Consider the following 13,162-nt stretch of genomic DNA (forward strand, 5'->3'; position numbering starts at 1 on the left):
CACAGAAATTGCGTCGCTATGAAATGCTATTGGTTCTATGCCCTCTCTTTCTAAATCGAGGAACGATCCTATGCAACGACAGGATCATCTATTGGGAGGCGAATATCACATGTCGGATGCACTATTCCTTCTTTATTGCATCTGTCGATCCCTCACAATGACGAATTAACACAGAAATTGCTTCGCTATGAAATGCTATAGCTTCTATGCCTTCTCTTTCTAAATCGAGAAACGATCCTATGGCAACGACAGGATCTCCTATTGGGAGGCGAATACCTCATGTGCGATGCACTATTCCTTCTTTACTGCATCCGTCGATCCCTAACAATGACGAATTAACACAGAATTTGCTGCGGTATGAAATGCTATAGCTTCTATGCCTTCTCTTTCTAAATCGAGGAAAGATCCTATGGCAACGACAGGATCTCCTATTGGGAGGCGAATATCTCATGTCGGATGCACTATTCCTTCTTTATTGCATCCGTCGATCATTCACAATGACGAATTAACACAAAAATTGCTTTGCTATGAAATACTATAGCTTCTATGCCTTCTCTTCCTAAATCGAAAAACGATCCTATGGTAACGAAAGGAACTCCTATTGGGAGGCGAATATCTCATGTCGGATGCACTATTCCATCTTTATTGCATCCGTCGATTCCTCACAATGACGAATTAACACAGAAATTGCTTCGCTATGAAATACTATTCCTTCTATGCCTTCTCTTTCTAAATCGTGGCACGATCCTATGGCAACGACAGGATCTCCTATTGGGAGGCGAATATCTCATGTCGGATGCACTATTCCTTGTTTATTGCATCCGTCGATCCCTCACAATGACGAATTAACACAGAAATTGCGTCGCCATGAAATACTATAGGTTCTATGCCTTCTCTTTCTAAATCAAGGAACGATCCTTTGACAACGATAGTATCTCCTATTGGGAGGCGAGTATCTCTTGTCGGATGAACTATTCCCTCTTTATTGCATCCGTGGATCCCTCACAATGACGATTTAACACAGAAATTGCGACGCTATGAAATACTGTAGGTTCGATGCCTTCTCCTTCTAAATCGATTAACGATCCTATGGCAACGGAATGATCTCCTATTGGGAGGCGAATATCTGATGTTGGATGCACTATTCCTTCCTTATTCCATCCGTCGATCCCTTACAATGACGAATTAACACAGAAATTGCTTCGCTATGAAATACTATAGGTTCTATGCGTTCTCTTTCTAAATCGAGGAACGATCCTATGGCAACGACAGGATCGCCTATTGGGAGGCGAGTATCTCATGTCGGATTGCATCCGTCTATCCCTAACAATGACGAATTAACACAGAAATTGCTTCGCTATGAAATACTACAGCTTCTATGCCTTCTCTTACTAAATCGAGGAACGATCCTATGGCAACGGCAGGATCTCCTATTGGGAGGCGAGTATCTCATGTCGGATGCACTATTTCTTCTTTATTGCACCCGTCGATCCCTCACAATGACGAATTAACACAGAAATTGCTTCGCTATGAAATACTATAGCTTCTATGCCTTCTCTTTCTAAATCGAGGAACGATCCTATGGCAACGACAGGATCTCCTATTGGGAGGCGAATATCTCATGTCGGATGCACTATTCCTTCTTTATTGCATCCGTCGATCCCTCACAATGACGAATTAACACAGTAATTGCGTCGCCATGAAATACTATATGTTCTATGCCGTCTATTTCTAATTCATGGAACGATCCTATGGCAACGGAAGGATCTCCTATTGGGAGGCGAGTATCTCATGTCGGATGCACTATTCCTTCTTTATTGCATCCGTGGATACCTCACAATGACGAATTAACACAGAAATTGCGGTGCTATGAAATACTGTAGGTTCTATGCTTTCTCTTTCTAAATCGAGGAACGATCATATGGTAACGACAGGATCTCCTATTGGGGGGCGAATATCTCATGTCGGATGCACTATTCCTTCTTTATTGCATCGGTCGATCCTTCACAATGACGAATTAACACTGAAAATGCTTCGCTATGAAATACTATAGCTTCTATGCCTTCTCTTTCTAAATCGAGGAACGATCCTATGGCAACGACAGGATCTCCTATTGGGAGGCGAATATCTCATGTCGGATGCACTATTCCTTCTTTATTGCATCCGTCGATCCCTCACAATGACGAATTAACACAGAAATTGCTTCGCTATGAAATACAATGCGTTCTATGCCTCCTTTTTCTAAATCGAGTAACAATACTATGGCAGCGAAAGGATCTCCTTTTGGGAGGCGAATATCTCATGTCGGATGCACTATTCCTTCTTTATTGCATCTGTCGATCTCTCACAATGACGAATTAACACAGAAATTGCGTCGCTATGAGATACTATAGGTTCTATGCCTTCTCCTTCTAAATCGAGGAACGATCCTATGGCAACGACAGGATCTCCTATTGGGAGGCGAGTATCTCATGTCGGATGCACCATTCCTTCTTTACTGCATCCGTCGATCCCTAACAATGATGAATTAACACAGAAATTATTGCGCTATGAAGTACTATAGCTTCTATGCCTTCTCTTTCTAAATCGAGGAACGATCCTATGGCAACGACAGGATCTCCTATTGGGAGGCGAATATCTCATGTCGGATGCACTATTCCTTCTTTATTGCATCCGTCGATCCCTCACAATGACGAATTAACACAAAGATTGCTTCGCTATGAAATACTATAGCTTCTATGCCTTCTCTTTCTAAATCAAGAAACGATCCTATGGCAACGAAAGGATCTCCTATTGGGAGGCGAATATCTCATGTCGAATGCACTATTCCTTCTTTATTGCATCCGTCGATCCCTCACAATGACGAATTAACACAGAAATTGCGTCGCCATGAAATACTACAGGTTCTATGACTGCTCTTTCTAAAGCGATCCTATGGCAACGGAAGGATCTCCTATTGGGAGGCGAGTCTCTCATGTCGGATGCACTATTCCTTCTTTATTGAATCCGCGGATCCTTCACAATGACGCATTAACACAGAAATTGCGTCGCTATGAAGTACTCTAGGTTCTATGCCTTCTCTTTCTAAATCGAGGAACGATCCTATGGCAACGACAGGATCTCCTATTGGGAGGTGAATATCTCATGTCGGATGCACTATTCCTTCTTTATTGCATCGGTCGATCCCTCACAATGACGAATTAACACTGAAAATGCTTCGCTATGAAATACTATAGGTTCTATGCCTTCACTTTCTAAATCGAGGAACGATCCTATGGCAACGACATGATATCCTATTGAGAGGCGAATATCTGATGTTGGATGCACTATTCCTTCTTTATTGCATCCGTCGATCCCTCACAATGACGAATTAACACAGAAATTGCTTCGCTATGAAATACTATAGCTTCTGTGCCTTCTGTTCCTAAATCGAGGAACGATCCTATGGCAACGACAGGATCTCCTATTAGGAGGCGAGTATCTCATGTCGGATGCACTATTCCTTCTTTACTGCATCCGTCTATCCCAAACAATGACGATTTAACACACAAATAGCTGCGCTATGAAATACTATAGGTTCTATGCGTTCTCTTTCTAAATCGAGGAACGATCCTATGGCAACGACAGGATCGCCTATTGGGAGGCGAGTATCTCATGTCGGATGCACTATTCCTTCTTTATTGCATCCGTCGATCCCTCACAATGACGAATAAGCACAGAAATACCGTCGCTATGAAATATTTAGGTTCTATGCCCTCTCTTTCTAAATCGAGGAACCATCCTATGCAACGACAGGATCTTCTATTGGGAGGCGAATATCTCATGTCGGATGCACTATTCCTTATTTATTGCATCCGTCGATCCCTCACAATGACGAATTAACACAGAAATTGCTTCGCTATGAATTACTATGGGTTCTGTGCCTTCTTTTTCTAAATCGAGGAACAATACTATGGCAGCGAAAGGATCTCCTTTTGGGAGGCGAATATCTCATGTCGGATGCACAATTCCTTCTTTATTGCATCCGTCGATCTCTCACAATGACGAATTAACACAGAAATTGCGTCGCTATGAAATACTATAGGTTCTATGCCTTCTCTTTCTAAATCGAGGAATGATCCTATGGCAACAACAGGATCTTCTATTGGGAGGCGAGTATCTCTTGTCGGATGCACTATTCCTTCTTTACTGCATCCGTCGATCCCTAACAATGACGAATTAACACAGAAATTGCTGCACTATGAAATACTATAGCTTCTATGCCCTCTCTTTCTAAATCGAGGAACGATCCTATGGCAACTACAGGATCTCCTATTGGGAGGCGAATATCTCATGTCGGATGCACTATTCCTTCTTTATTGCATCCGTCGATCCCTCACAATGACGAATTAACACAGTAATTGCGTCGCCATGAAATACTATATGTTCTATGCCGTCTATTTCTAATTCATGGAACGATCCTATGGCAACGGAAGGATCTCCTATTGGGAGGCGAGTATCTCATGTCGGATGCACTATTCCTTCTTTATTGCATCCGTGGATATCTCACAATGACGAATTAACACAGAAATTGCGGTGCTATGAAATACTGTAGGTTCTATGCTTTCTCTTTCTAAATCGAGGAACGATCATATGGTAACGACAGGATCTCCTATTGGGGGGCGAATATCTCATGTCGGATGCACTATTCCTTCTTTATTGCATCGGTCGATCCCTCACAATGACGAATTAACACTGAAAATGCTTCGCTATGAAATACTATAGCTTCTATGCCTTCTCTTTCTAAATCGAGGAACGATCCTATGGCAACGACAGGATCTCCTATTGGGAGGCGAATATCTCATGTCGGATGCACTATTCCTTCTTTATTGCATCCGTCGATCCCTCACAATGACGAATTAACACAGAAATTGCTTCGTTATGAAATACAATGCGTTCTATGCCTCCTTTTTCTAAATCGAGTAACAATACTATGGCAGCAAAAGGATCTCCTTTTGGGAGGCGAATATCTCATGTCGGATGCACTATTCCTTCTTTATTGCATCTGTCGATCTCTCACAATGACGAATTAACACAGAAATTGCGTCGCTATGAGATACTATAGGTTCTATGCCTTCTCTTTCTAAATCGAGGAACGATCCTATGGCAACGACAGGATCTCCTATTGGGAGGCGAGTATCTCATGTCGGATGCACTATTCCTTCTTTACTGCATCCGTCGATCCCTAACAATGATGAATTAACACAGAAATTGCTGCGCTATGAAGTACTATAGCTTCTATGCCTTCTCTTTCTAAATCGAGGAACGATCCTATGGCAACGACAGGATCTCCTATTGGGAGGCGAATATCTCATGTCGGATGCACTATTCCTTCTTTATTGCATCCGTCGATCCCTCACAATGACGAATTAACACAAAGATTGCTTCGCTATGAAATACTATAGCTTCTATGCCTTCTCTTTCTAAATCAAGAAACGATCCTATGGCAACGAAAGGATCTCCTATTGGGAGGCGAATATCTCATGTCGAATGCACTATTCCTTCTTTATTGCATCCGTCGATCCCTCACAATGACGAATTAACACAGAAATTGCGTCGCTATGAAATACTATAGGTTCTATGCCTTCTCTTTCTAAATCGAGGAATGATCCTATGGCAACAACAGGATCTTCTATTGGGAGGCGAGTATCTCTTGTCGGATGCACTATTCCTTCTTTACTGCATCCGTCGATCCCTAACAATGACGAATTAACACAGAAATTGCTGCACTATGAAATACTATAGCTTCTATGCCCTCTCTTTCTAAATCGAGGAACGATCCTATGGCAACGACAGGATCTCCTATTGGGAGGCGAATATCTCATGTCGGATGCACTATTCCTTCTTTATTGCATCCGTCGATCCCTCACAATGACGAATTAACACAGTAATTGCGTCGCCATGGAATACTATATGTTCTATGCCGTCTATTTCTAATTCATGGAACGATCCTATGGCAACGGAAGGATCTCCTATTGAGAGGCGAGTATCTCATGTCGGATGCACTATTCCTTCTTTGTTGCATCCGTGGATACCTCACAATGACGAATTAACACTGAAAATGCTTCGCTATGAAATACTATAGGTTCTATGCCTCCTCTTTCTAAATCGAGGAACGATCCTATGGCAACGACAGGATCTTCTATTGGGATGCGAGTATCTCATGTCGGATGCACTATTCCTTCTTTATTGCATCCGTCGATCCCACACAATGACGAATTAACACAGAAATTGCGTCGCTATGAAATACTATAGCTTCTATGCCTTCTCTTTCTAAATTGAGGAACGATCCTATGGCAACGACAGGATCTCCTATTGGGGGCGAGTATCTCATGTCGGATGCACTATTCCTTCTTTACTGCATCCGTCGATCCCTAACAATGACGAATAACACAGAAATTGCTGCGCTATGAAATACTATAGCTTCTATGCCTTTTTACTTTCTAAATCGAGGAACGATGCTATGGCAACCACAAGATCTCCCATTGGGAGGCGAATATCTCATGTCGGATGCACTATTCCTTCCTTATTGCATCCGTCGATCCCTCACAATGACGAATTAACACAAAAATTGCTTCGCTATGAAATACTATAGCTTCTATGCCCTCTCTTTCTAAATCGAGGAACGATCCTATGGCAGCGAAAGGATCTCTTATTGGGAGGCGAATATCTCATGTCGGATGCACTATTCCTTCTTTATTGCATCCGTCGATCCCTCACAATGACGAATTAACACAGTAATTGCTTCGCTATGATATACTATAGATTCTATGCCTTTTCTTTCTAAATCGAGGAAAGATCCTATGGCAACGACAGGATCTCCTATTGGGAGGCGAGTATCTCATGTCGGACGCACTATTCCTTCTTTATTGCATCCGTCGATCCCTCACAATGACGAATTAACACAGAAATTGCGACGCTATGAAATACCATAGGTTCTATGACTTCTCTTTCTAAATCGAGGAACGATCCTATGGCAACGAGAGGATCTCCTATTGGGAGGCGAATATCTCATGTCGGATGCACTATTCCTTCTTTATTGCATCCGTCGATCCCTTACAATGACGAATTAACACAGGAATTCCGTCGCCATGAAATACTATAGGTTCTATGCCTTCTCTTTCTAAATCAAGGAACGATCCTATGGCAACGACAGGATCTTCTATTGGGAGGCGAGTATCTCATGTCGGATGCACTATTCCTTCCTTATTGCATCCGTCGATCCCTCACAATGACGAATTAACACAGAAATTGCGTCGCTATGAAATGCTATTGGTTCTATGCCCTCTCTTTCTAAATCGAGGAACGATCCTATGCAACGACAGGATCATCTATTGGGAGGCGAATATCACATGTCGGATGCACTATTCCTTCTTTATTGCATCTGTCGATCCCTCACAATGACGAATTAACACAGAAATTGCTTCGCTATGAAATGCTATAGCTTCTATGCCTTCTCTTTCTAAATCGAGAAACGATCCTATGGCAACGACAGGATCTCCTATTGGGAGGCGAATACCTCATGTGCGATGCACTATTCCTTCTTTACTGCATCCGTCGATCCCTAACAATGACGAATTAACACAGAATTTGCTGCGGTATGAAATGCTATAGCTTCTATGCCTTCTCTTTCTAAATCGAGGAAAGATCCTATGGCAACGACAGGATCTCCTATTGGGAGGCGAATATCTCATGTCGGATGCACTATTCCTTCTTTATTGCATCCGTCGATCATTCACAATGACGAATTAACACAAAAATTGCTTTGCTATGAAATACTATAGCTTCTATGCCTTCTCTTCCTAAATCGAAAAACGATCCTATGGTAACGAAAGGAACTCCTATTGGGAGGCGAATATCTCATGTCGGATGCACTATTCCATCTTTATTGCATCCGTCGATTCCTCACAATGACGAATTAACACAGAAATTGCTTCGCTATGAAATACTATTCCTTCTATGCCTTCTCTTTCTAAATCGTGGCACGATCCTATGGCAACGACAGGATCTCCTATTGGGAGGCGAATATCTCATGTCGGATGCACTATTCCTTGTTTATTGCATCCGTCGATCCCTCACAATGACGAATTAACACAGAAATTGCGTCGCCATGAAATACTATAGGTTCTATGCCTTCTCTTTCTAAATCAAGGAACGATCCTTTGACAACGATAGTATCTCCTATTGGGAGGCGAGTATCTCTTGTCGGATGAACTATTCCCTCTTTATTGCATCCGTGGATCCCTCACAATGACGATTTAACACAGAAATTGCGACGCTATGAAATACTGTAGGTTCGATGCCTTCTCCTTCTAAATCGATTAACGATCCTATGGCAACGGAATGATCTCCTATTGGGAGGCGAATATCTGATGTTGGATGCACTATTCCTTCCTTATTCCATCCGTCGATCCCTTACAATGACGAATTAACACAGAAATTGCTTCGCTATGAAATACTATAGGTTCTATGCGTTCTCTTTCTAAATCGAGGAACGATCCTATGGCAACGACAGGATCGCCTATTGGGAGGCGAGTATCTCATGTCGGATGCACTATTCCTTCTTTATTGCATCCGTCTATCCCTAACAATGACGAATTAACACAGAAATTGCTTCGCTATGAAATACTACAGCTTCTATGCCTTCTCTTACTAAATCGAGGAACGATCCTATGGCAACGGCAGGATCTCCTATTGGGAGGCGAGTATCTCATGTCGGATGCACTATTTCTTCTTTATTGCACCCGTCGATCCCTCACAATGACGAATTAACACAGAAATTGCTTCGCTATGAAATACTATAGCTTCTATGCCTTCTCTTTCTAAATCGAGGAACGATCCTATGGCAACGACAGGATCTCCTATTGGGAGGCGAATATCTCATGTCGGATGCACTATTCCTTCTTTATTGCATCCGTCGATCCCTCACAATGACGAATTAACACAGTAATTGCGTCGCCATGAAATACTATATGTTCTATGCCGTCTATTTCTAATTCATGGAACGATCCTATGGCAACGGAAGGATCTCCTATTGGGAGGCGAGTATCTCATGTCGGATGCACTATTCCTTCTTTATTGCATCCGTGGATACCTCACAATGACGAATTAACACAGAAATTGCGGTGCTATGAAATACTGTAGGTTCTATGCTTTCTCTTTCTAAATCGAGGAACGATCATATGGTAACGACAGGATCTCCTATTGGGGGGCGAATATCTCATGTCGGATGCACTATTCCTTCTTTATTGCATCGGTCGATCCTTCACAATGACGAATTAACACTGAAAATGCTTCGCTATGAAATACTATAGCTTCTATGCCTTCTCTTTCTAAATCGAGGAACGATCCTATGGCAACGACAGGATCTCCTATTGGGAGGCGAATATCTCATGTCGGATGCACTATTCCTTCTTTATTGCATCCGTCGATCCCTCACAATGACGAATTAACACAGAAATTGCTTCGCTATGAAATACAATGCGTTCTATGCCTCCTTTTTCTAAATCGAGTAACAATACTATGGCAGCGAAAGGATCTCCTTTTGGGAGGCGAATATCTCATGTCGGATGCACTATTCCTTCTTTATTGCATCTGTCGATCTCTCACAATGACGAATTAACACAGAAATTGCGTCGCTATGAGATACTATAGGTTCTATGCCTTCTCCTTCTAAATCGAGGAACGATCCTATGGCAACGACAGGATCTCCTATTGGGAGGCGAGTATCTCATGTCGGATGCACCATTCCTTCTTTACTGCATCCGTCGATCCCTAACAATGATGAATTAACACAGAAATTATTGCGCTATGAAGTACTATAGCTTCTATGCCTTCTCTTTCTAAATCGAGGAACGATCCTATGGCAACGACAGGATCTCCTATTGGGAGGCGAATATCTCATGTCGGATGCACTATTCCTTCTTTATTGCATCCGTCGATCCCTCACAATGACGAATTAACACAAAGATTGCTTCGCTATGAAATACTATAGCTTCTATGCCTTCTCTTTCTAAATCAAGAAACGATCCTATGGCAACGAAAGGATCTCCTATTGGGAGGCGAATATCTCATGTCGAATGCACTATTCCTTCTTTATTGCATCCGTCGATCCCTCACAATGACGAATTAACACAGAAATTGCGTCGCCATGAAATACTACAGGTTCTATGACTGCTCTTTCTAAAGCGATCCTATGGCAACGGAAGGATCTCCTATTGGGAGGCGAGTCTCTCATGTCGGATGCACTATTCCTTCTTTATTGAATCCGCGGATCCTTCACAATGACGCATTAACACAGAAATTGCGTCGCTATGAAGTACTCTAGGTTCTATGCCTTCTCTTTCTAAATCGAGGAACGATCCTATGGCAACGACAGGATCTCCTATTGGGAGGTGAATATCTCATGTCGGATGCACTATTCCTTCTTTATTGCATCGGTCGATCCCTCACAATGACGAATTAACACTGAAAATGCTTCGCTATGAAATACTATAGGTTCTATGCCTTCACTTTCTAAATCGAGGAACGATCCTATGGCAACGACATGATATCCTATTGAGAGGCGAATATCTGATGTTGGATGCACTATTCCTTCTTTATTGCATCCGTCGATCCCTCACAATGACGAATTAACACAGAAATTGCTTCGCTATGAAATACTATAGCTTCTGTGCCTTCTGTTCCTAAATCGAGGAACGATCCTATGGCAACGACAGGATCTCCTATTAGGAGGCGAGTATCTCATGTCGGATGCACTATTCCTTCTTTACTGCATCCGTCTATCCCAAACAATGACGATTTAACACACAAATAGCTGCGCTATGAAATACTATAGGTTCTATGCGTTCTCTTTCTAAATCGAGGAACGATCCTATGGCAACGACAGGATCGCCTATTGGGAGGCGAGTATCTCATGTCGGATGCACTATTCCTTCTTTATTGCATCCGTCGATCCCTCACAATGACGAATAAGCACAGAAATACCGTCGCTATGAAATATTTAGGTTCTATGCCCTCTCTTTCTAAATCGAGGAACCATCCTATGCAACGACAGGATCTTCTATTGGGAGGCGAATATCTCATGTCGGATGCACTATTCCTTATTTATTGCATCCGTCGATCCCTCACAATGACGAATTAACACAGAAATTGCTTCGCTATGAATTACTATGGGTTCTGTGCCTTCTTTTTCTAAATCGAGGAACAATACTATGGCAGCGAAAGGATCTCCTTTTGGGAGGCGAATATCTCATGTCGGATGCACAATTCCTTCTTTATTGCATCCGTCGATCTCTCACAATGACGAATTAACACAGAAATTGCGTCGCTATGAAATACTATAGGTTCTATGCCTTCTCTTTCTAAATCGAGGAATGATCCTATGGCAACAACAGGATCTTCTATTGGGAGGCGAGTATCTCTTGTCGGATGCACTATTCCTTCTTTACTGCATCCGTCGATCCCTAACAATGACGAATTAACACAGAAATTGCTGCACTATGAAATACTATAGCTTCTATGCCCTCTCTTTCTAAATCGAGGAACGATCCTATGGCAACTACAGGATCTCCTATTGGGAGGCGAATATCTCATGTCGGATGCACTATTCCTTCTTTATTGCATCCGTCGATCCCTCACAATGACGAATTAACACAGTAATTGCGTCGCCATGAAATACTATATGTTCTATGCCGTCTATTTCTAATTCATGGAACGATCCTATGGCAACGGAAGGATCTCCTATTGGGAGGCGAGTATCTCATGTCGGATGCACTATTCCTTCTTTATTGCATCCGTGGATATCTCACAATGACGAATTAACACAGAAATTGCGGTGCTATGAAATACTGTAGGTTCTATGCTTTCTCTTTCTAAATCGAGGAACGATCATATGGTAACGACAGGATCTCCTATTGGGGGGCGAATATCTCATGTCGGATGCACTATTCCTTCTTTATTGCATCGGTCGATCCCTCACAATGACGAATTAACACTGAAAATGCTTCGCTATGAAATACTATAGCTTCTATGCCTTCTCTTTCTAAATCGAGGAACGATCCTATGGCAACGACAGGATCTCCTATTGGGAGGCGAATATCTCATGTCGGATGCACTATTCCTTCTTTATTGCATCCGTCGATCCCTCACAATGACGAATTAACACAGAAATTGCTTCGTTATGAAATACAATGCGTTCTATGCCTCCTTTTTCTAAATCGAGTAACAATACTATGGCAGCAAAAGGATCTCCTTTTGGGAGGCGAATATCTCATGTCGGATGCACTATTCCTTCTTTATTGCATCTGTCGATCTCTCACAATGACGAATTAACACAGAAATTGCGTCGCTATGAGATACTATAGGTTCTATGCCTTCTCTTTCTAAATCGAGGAACGATCCTATGGCAACGACAGGATCTCCTATTGGGAGGCGAGTATCTCATGTCGGATGCACTATTCCTTCTTTACTGCATCCGTCGATCCCTAACAATGATGAATTAACACAGAAATTGCTGCGCTATGAAGTACTATAGCTTCTATGCCTTCTCTTTCTAAATCGAGGAACGATCCTATGGCAACGACAGGATCTCCTATTGGGAGGCGAATATCTCATGTCGGATGCACTATTCCTTCTTTATTGCATCCGTCGATCCCTCACAATGACGAATTAACACAAAGATTGCTTCGCTATGAAATACTATAGCTTCTATGCCTTCTCTTTCTAAATCAAGAAACGATCCTATGGCAACGAAAGGATCTCCTATTGGGAGGCGAATATCTCATGTCGAATGCACTATTCCTTCTTTATTGCATCCGTCGATCCCTCACAATGACGAATTAACACAGAAATTGCGTCGCTATGAAATACTATAGGTTCTATGCCTTCTCTTTCTAAATCGAGGAATGATCCTATGGCAACAACAGGATCTTCTATTGGGAGGCGAGTATCTCTTGTCGGATGCACTATTCCTTCTTTACTGCATCCGTCGATCCCTAACAATGACGAATTAACACAGAAATTGCTGCACTATGAAATACTATAGCTTCTATGCCCTCTCTTTCTAAATCGAGGAACGATCCTATGGCAACTACAGGATCTCCTATTGGGAGGCGAATATCTC

The sequence above is a fragment of the Schistocerca cancellata genome, chromosome 1, assembly GCF_023864275.1.
Source record: "Schistocerca cancellata isolate TAMUIC-IGC-003103 chromosome 1, iqSchCanc2.1, whole genome shotgun sequence".
NCBI classification, from domain to species: Eukaryota; Metazoa; Arthropoda; class Insecta; order Orthoptera; family Acrididae; genus Schistocerca; species Schistocerca cancellata.